This window comes from Rhinopithecus roxellana, chromosome 6 (genome assembly GCF_007565055.1).
Source record: "Rhinopithecus roxellana isolate Shanxi Qingling chromosome 6, ASM756505v1, whole genome shotgun sequence".
Lineage (NCBI taxonomy): Eukaryota > Metazoa > Chordata > Mammalia > Primates > Cercopithecidae > Rhinopithecus > Rhinopithecus roxellana.
In genome coordinates this window covers 29,714,232-29,722,007 of record NC_044554.1, presented here as the reverse complement: position 1 = coordinate 29,722,007, position 7,776 = coordinate 29,714,232, and the positions used below count along the sequence as shown (strand labels likewise).

Here is a 7,776-nt window from a genome sequence, read left to right as displayed (position 1 = left end):
TGTCATTAGATTTACATGCACCTGTGTGTGTGTGTTTAGTTCTTTGCAATGTTATAACCGGTGTAGACTTGTGTGGCCACCACCACAGTCAACCTATAGAACAGTTTTCTCACAAGGGTCCGTCACAGCACACAATATGTAACCTTCTGAGATTGGCCTTTTTTCCACTCAGCATAAATCCCTAGAGATCTATCCAAGTTGTTGTGTGTATCAATGGTCTACTCCTTTTTATGGCTGAGTAGTGTTTCATCATATAGATGAACAATAGTTTGCTAAACTTCATTCATCTATTGAAGGATGTTTGGGTTGTTTCCAGCTTTTGGCTATTATGAATAAAACTTCTGTGAACACTTGGGTACAGATTTTTCTGAGAAAAAAAATTTGTGCTTCTTTGGGATAATGCCCAAGACTGCAATTATTGGGTCCTACAGTAAGCACACGTTTGGCTTGGTCAGAACCTGCCAAACTGTTTTGTAGAGCGGCAGTACCATTTTACATTCTTACCAGTAATGTATGAGTAATCCAGTTTTTCTGCGTCCTCAACAGCATTTGATATCACTTTTCTATTTTACTTATTCTGATAGGTGAGTAGTGATATCCCACTGCAGCTTTATTAGCATTTTCTTAATGGCCAATGATGTTGACATCTTTTCATGTGCTTATTTGCCAACTGAACATCCTCTTCAGTGAAATGTCTTTGAAATATTTTGCCCATTTTTGAAATGGACTTTTTTGTTAAATTTTGACAACTTTATATATTCTCAATACAAGTCCCATTTTAAAATTATTTTTACATTTATATATGGGTATACAGAAACAATATTCTATATTTTCTGTGTATGTTTAAACAACCCAAATGGGATAATGCTAAACATATAGTTCTGTATCTTAAATTATTTGCACATGACACCGTCTTTTTGAGAGCCATCTGGTCACTTTTGCAGCTGTTGAACGCGGAGCACTCATGAGGTGATAATAAAAGCAACTTCATTTTTGCTCCTCACTGCCCCTTTTAAACTTTCTTTTAAACTTTCTTTTAAACAGTGAAATGGTGTTTTCTTGTCAAAGACACTTTAATGATCACTCTTATGTAGCAAAAAGTCCCATGGCTGCAATCTTAACTCAGTCATTAAAATGTTCAGTCCCGTGGAATGACTGATACTCTGAAATCGATTGGAGCGTCTATCTTCCACTAGAAGTGGAAGAATTGAGTCATGGTCCTTCCTCTCCCTGTCCCCATCTAGCATTCATCCCTAGCATCTAGGATGGGGAGAGGGGGAAGTGGGGAGGAGAGGAAAAGGAGAATGAGAAAGTTCTTACTTGACTGGCACTGTAATAAGATAGGTTTGTTTTTGCTGGGACTTGGCAAGTGTTTCAAATGACTCCCTGGTCATTTCCATGGGATTCTTCAGAGGGCTCCATTGGGAACATCTGACTGCTTCTATAACCTGGCGGCACATCTCCCTTGGACTGACATTTCTACCTCCACCTCTGGTTTTCTGGGTTCCATGTCACACAGATTCTCTCTGTTGGGGTCCATAACTCATCCTCTTGGGCAGAGTTTAACATAGCTCCTGAGTAGCTCTCTCTCTTGTGTGGCCTGCAGGAAACACTCCTGTGCCTTCGGTCCCCAGCCCATGCTGGTGATGCAGGCCCATTTCCAAGAGCTGCATCACACTCTCCACCTGCAGGGCAGCCACCTCTGCTCAGTTTTGTGCCCTCCTTTGTGCTGGACTCTGCTCCATCGCAAACCCTGACTCCAGGGCACGTGGACCAAGTTCTGTGAGCCGAGACTCCTTGAAGCTCCTTTACTAGGCTTGAGTTAGGGGAAAACACTCCCCCCCAACTCTTTCCCCTTGAGAAGAGCAGGAAAATGTATTCCTCACCAACACTCTAATCTCTAACAAACTGACCCTCTTCTACCCTCCTGGTAGGAAGCCATCTAGTTATCAGACATGACTCTGAAATTTCCACATGGTGCTGTCTCATGCCTACTTTTGGTATTTGATACCTATTTTATCTTGGACCCTCAGCTTAAATTTTCTTTTAACTGCATAATTGAAAAAATTATAAGAGTCCAGAAAGTGTTATTCATCTATTCCACTATAAATGGACACACTCAGGACATTTCTTTTTTGTTTGTTTGTTTGTTTTCAAATGAACAATAGTACTGCAAAGAACATTTGTGCACATCTCCTGATAAACTTATGCTAGAGTTTCTCAGATGTACCAAGAAGTGAAATTCCTGAATTTTATGCATACTTTTAAGTATACTCTTATAGGTCTATATGATTTATATATTTATTTTGCTGTTTTATTGCCAAAATTTTCTCCATAGTGAGTGTACCAATTTACCAGTTTTACACTATCAGATATATAAATCTTAAACACAAGCCCCAAATCTGTGCCCATCTGTACACTTCCTTATAAAGTCCAGTTTTAGCCAAGAGTTCTGCTAAGCCAGTTTAGCAAGAACCCCCACACTCTTGATATCTGAGCACTCTCAATAGCTGGTCAAGTTCCTCCTCCTTCATCATCTTCCAGGTGATGATGTCTGATTTCCCTGGCCTGTCTTCAGCAAGAATCCTGTTAGGCCAGTTTTTCCAGAATTCCCTTTATTCCTGATGTTACTTCTTAGTAATTTTCCATCCACTGACCCCTTACCCTGCTCCTGGGCTATAAATACCTACTTACCCATGCTGTATTCAAAGTTGAGCCCAGTCTATCTCCCCCACTGCAAGACCTGGTTGCAGTGGTCTCTATACCTATTGCAATGGCTTCCTCACTGTGCTTTAACAAGTATCACTGAATAGCTTTTCCTTTAACAATATGTATGTATACGTGTGTGTGTGTGTGTGTGTGTGTGTGTGTGTGTGTATTCTGTATATTCTACCAGAAGTTTGAGTTCATATTTAGGTCTTTAATTCATCTTTTTTTTTTTTTTTTTTTTTTTTAAGATGCAGTTTCACTCTTGTTGACCAATCCTGGCTCACTGCAACCTCCTCCTCCTGGGTTCAAGCAATTCTCCTGCCTCAAGTCTCTCAGTAGCTGGGATTACAGGCATCTGCCACCACACCTGGCTAATTTTTTTGTATTTTTAGTAGAGATGGGGTTTCATCATGTTGGCCAGGCTGGTCTAGAGCTCCTGACCTCAGGTGATCCATTTACCTCAGTCTCCCAAAGTGCTTGGATTACAGGCGTGAGCCACTGTACCCTGACCTTATCTGTATTTTTTTAATGGAGTGAGGTAGGGATCACATTGTGATTTTTGTTCCTAGGGGAACTTGTAGGCAGAGGAGCAGCAAAAGTGTATGGTTCCCTGAGCTCTCCTTATCCTGTAGAGATGTGGACTTGGGCCAGGCAGAGCTGGGTGCACCATGGATGCGGAACAGTAGAAGGACTTTCCTCCTACACTACTCTGTATCATTAGAGGGAAGCTAAGAAAGCTGTGGGAACACTTAGTTGACTCTGTAACGATGAAAGTTTCCTGGTCAACTCAACAATGAGAGTTTCTTCCTGGTCAACTGTCAACAATGAGAGTTTTTACCAAGGAAATGGCCTTGGTAGAAAAACCTTTTTCATGACTACCTCAGACCTACGGAGGTAGGTGCTTGGTAGGCTGTTGATGGAGAAAGGGGATGAACTTTCTGAATCATCTGGATTTTTCTGTCCCTGGAGGTTTCAACAAGACAGCAATTTATGTATTTTTCATAAAGGATGTATGGAGGTGTATTAGTCTGTTCTCATACTGCTATAAAGACTTACTCTGAGGCCGGGTAATTTATGAAGAAAAGAGGTTTAATGGCCTCACAGTTCCACGGGTTGTATAGGAATTATGGCTGAGGAGGCCTCAGGAAACTTACAATCATGGCAGAAGGTGAAGAGGAAGCAGGCATATCTTCACATGGCCAGAGCACAAGGAAGAGGGTGAAGAGGGAAGTGCTACATGCTTGTAAACAACCATTCAACAAGTCTCTAGGAAGTTTCAAACTTTCCCTCTTCTTCCTATCTTCTTCTGAGCCCTCAAACTGTTCCAACCTCTGCCCATTACACAATTCTGAAGTCGCCTCCACATTTTCAGGTATCTTGACAGCAATGCCCTACTTCTCTGGTACCAATTTACTGTAATAGTGTGTTTTCACACTGCTATGAAGACATACCTGAGACTGGGTAATTTATGAAGAAAAGAGGTTTAGTTGACTCACAGTTCCACAGACTGTACAGGATACGTGGCTGGGGAGGCCTCAGAAACTTACAATCATGGCAGAAGTTGAAGGGGGAAGCAGGCACATCTTAACACTGCCAGAAGAGGAGGAAGAGAGAGGGAGGAAGTGGTACACACTTTTAAACAACCAGATCTCATGAGATCTCACTCACTATCATGAGAACAACAGGGGGAATTCTGCCCCCATGATCCAATCACTTCCCAGCAGGCCCCTTCTCCAACATTGGGGATTACAATTTGACATGAGATTTGGGTGGTGGTGTAGAGCCAAACCATATGAGGAGGTGAGCAGACCAGGGCTGGCATGGTAACTCGAAGGGTGTCTTTAGAGACACAGGCTCCTTTTGTCTCCCTGGTCAGCCTTCCTTAAAATGTGGATCCCATCCTCAAAGTTGACTCATGGTCCAAGTTGATAGCTTGTGCTCCAGCCATCACATCTATGTTATAAGTAGGAAGCAGAAGTAAAGGCAAAGGGAGCACATGACATGTTTGTCCTTCTCTTATATTTTCCCAGAAGTCTTCACTGTTTCTTATCCCTCGTGTGTATGCCACCCCTAGCCAAAGACGGCCCAGGAATGTGGTCTCTTAGCTGAGAACATAACTGCTCAGTATGAAATCTGGGTTCTATTACTACAGAGGAGAAGAGAATGAATATTGGGTACTTAACTAGTAGCCTCCTTTGAGACACACACACACATACACACACACACACATACACACACACACATACACACACACACGTAGCACTGTTTCTGCAATTTTTAAAAAATGGATAAAATACAGCAAATATTCAGGGTCCCTGTGTTGCATCATTCCAGGGTACCGTGTAATTGGTAAAGTTATATAATGTGCAACCTGTGTGTCTGCATATGGTTGCCCTGGCAGTCACCATCATCTGTCCACTATTCCATCTATTAAGACCTATCATATTAATGCTTGCTGTTCTTCAGAGCTAATGAAATATTTTTATCCAGTGGTGAATTAGTCTGTTTTCCCTCTACATGATTACCGGGAGCTATGAGATGTTTTGAATTCCACAGTAAGAGCTTCTCCTAACCTAGGCTCTTGGGAATAATGATTTACCACCTCTCCTAGACATTTGGTGCTGGCCTTTTAATACTCGTTTTACCAGTTAGAGTTTTATTATGTCTTTCATTGTAAGTTGTCCTTGGATCCTTTTTTTAAAGCAAGCTTGGTGTAAGCAAATAAAATCTCAATGATAATAATTAGGTACAAGGGAAACAGAAAAAACCTAGGGCAGCCTTCCTCTACCCCTCCAGGAAATAATTATGGCTGAGGAGGTAAAAATGAAATATGTGAAAAATGTCACAAGAGAAACACTTCAGTCTTTGCCGTTGGTGGGAAAGGTAGTTCCTTGAGGCTGGCCTACCAGATAACAAGGAGCTATACTATAATTGCCCAGTGTAAAATGGTAGTGACAAAGGGGGCACCTGGATTTGAACCAGGGACCTCTTGATCTGCAGTCAAATGCTCTACCCCTGAGCTATACCCCCAAGGTACTCATCTTTTTAAAATAAAGATACATTAATAATCGCAGTCATTCACAAGCTACACTCTGGCCACCGTGTCTCTTGTAGCTCCCCAGTAGCTACAGGTGTGGAGTTATGTAATGCACAACAGAGCAGCTCTTCTGTACAACCCCCTCCACACCTGCCCGCACCTGGCCAATTAAGCTGCAGCCTTAGCTTTTTGGGAAAAGGAGAGTGGTGGGGTTAAATCCAGATGTAGACATAGCTTGAGGGCCTGGGTTTGGGCCCTGGGCCTGATTGTTCTGGAATGCAAAGAGCCCCTACTTGATAGTAATAGATGTTCCAATATTGAGCCATCAGTGCATTTCTGTTTTAAGTCCTTCTTGGTTATGTGGGATTGTACTCTCGGATAAGATTTTCTACTATTTTGTCTAGATTATTCTGAAATGAGATTGGACTATAGCTTGCTTTGTGGTATATGCTCTTGTAATTTATTTTTTATATCAGGATTATGTGAATTTCCTAGAATGATTTGGAGAGATGTAAAGCATTCTATATGCTGGAACATTCTACATAACATAGAATTACATATTTTTAACTAAAGATTAGCAGAAACTTGCCTGTAAGCCTCTGGGTGGGGTGCCTTTTGTGAGGAAGAGCTCCTTAATGATCTTTTAATGAATTCTGTCATTATTGGTCTATTTAAGTGCTCTGCTTCATCTTAGGTCACTTTCAGTAATTCATTTTCACTTAGAAAATGTAATAAAGTTGTACAAAGTATTCGCTCTTTCTTTCTCTCTTTCTTTCTTTCTTTCTTTTTTTCCTTTTTTTTTTTCTTTCTTTCTTTAGATGGAGTTTTGCTCTTGTTGCCCAGGCTGGAGTGCAATCTCGCCTCACTGCAACCTCCACTTCCCAGGTTCAAGCGATTCTTCTGCCTCAGTCCCCTGAGTAGCTGGGATTACAGGCACCCACTACCATACCCAGCTAATTTTTGAATTTTTAGTACAGATAGCATTTTGCCATGTTGGTCAGGCTGGTCTCGAACTCCTGACCTCAGGTGATCCACCTGCCTTGGCCTCCCAAAGTGCTGAGATTACAGGTGTGAGCCACTGCGCCCGGCCCATAGTATTCTCTTATAATCTGAAATTTTATTTAAGTATGTTCTATTTTTTTTTTTCGTTATGTTGTTCATTTGTCTTTTTTTGGCTTAGACAACATGAAGATCCATTTATTTTTTGAGGTAAAAATTCAGATCCAACTTCAGTTACCCAAAGTTGATCAGTTGATCTCAGTAGTTGTTGCCTCTTGTATTTTGAAACTCTGTTAATAGATGCATACACATTTAAGATTGTTATGTTCTCTTGATGAATTGATCTTTTTATCATTATGAAATATTCCTCTTCGATGCATTAATTTTCCTTGTTCTGGTCTATTTAGTCTGTTACAAAAAAGACTTTTCATCTTTCTTTTGGTTAGTGTTTGTTTGGCATATACTTTTTCACTCTCTTAAACTATTCATCTTGTTATATTTAAAGTGGCATTCTTATGGATAGCTTATATTTCTTTGTTTAAGTGATTCTGCTGTGTCAGCCTCCCAAGTAGCTAGGACTACAGGTGTGAGTCACCATATCCAGCTAATTTTTTAAAAAATTATTTTTCATGGAGACAGAGCCTACCAGATAACGAGGAGCTATTCTATAATTGCCCAGTGTAAAACTGGTAGTGACAAAGGGGGCACCTGGATTTGAACCAGAGACCTCTTGATCTGCAGTCAAATGCTCTACCCCTGGGCTATACCCCCAAGGTACCCATCTTCTTTAAATAAAGATATATTAATAATCACAGTCATTCATTCATATGTCCTGGCCACCCTGTCTCCTGTAGCTCCCCAGGAGCTACAGGTGTGAAGTTATGTAATGCACAACAGAGCAGCTCTTCTGTACAACCCCCTCCACACCTGCCAGCACCCAGCCAATTAAGCTGCAGCCTTAGCTTTTTGGGAAAAGGAGAGTGGTGGGGTTAAATCCAGATGTAGACATAGCTTGAGGGCCTGGGTTTGGG

General features: G+C 41.3%; 1 non-coding gene across 1 annotated transcript; it reads right to left on the bottom strand.

Moving 5' to 3' along the window:
* Window positions 1-5,667: 5,667 nt before the first annotated feature.
* On the bottom strand, window positions 5,668-5,739 carry TRNAC-GCA. Its single transcript has one exon. It is a non-coding gene; the product is annotated as a tRNA-Cys (tRNA).
* Window positions 5,740-7,776: the final 2,037 nt, after the last annotated feature.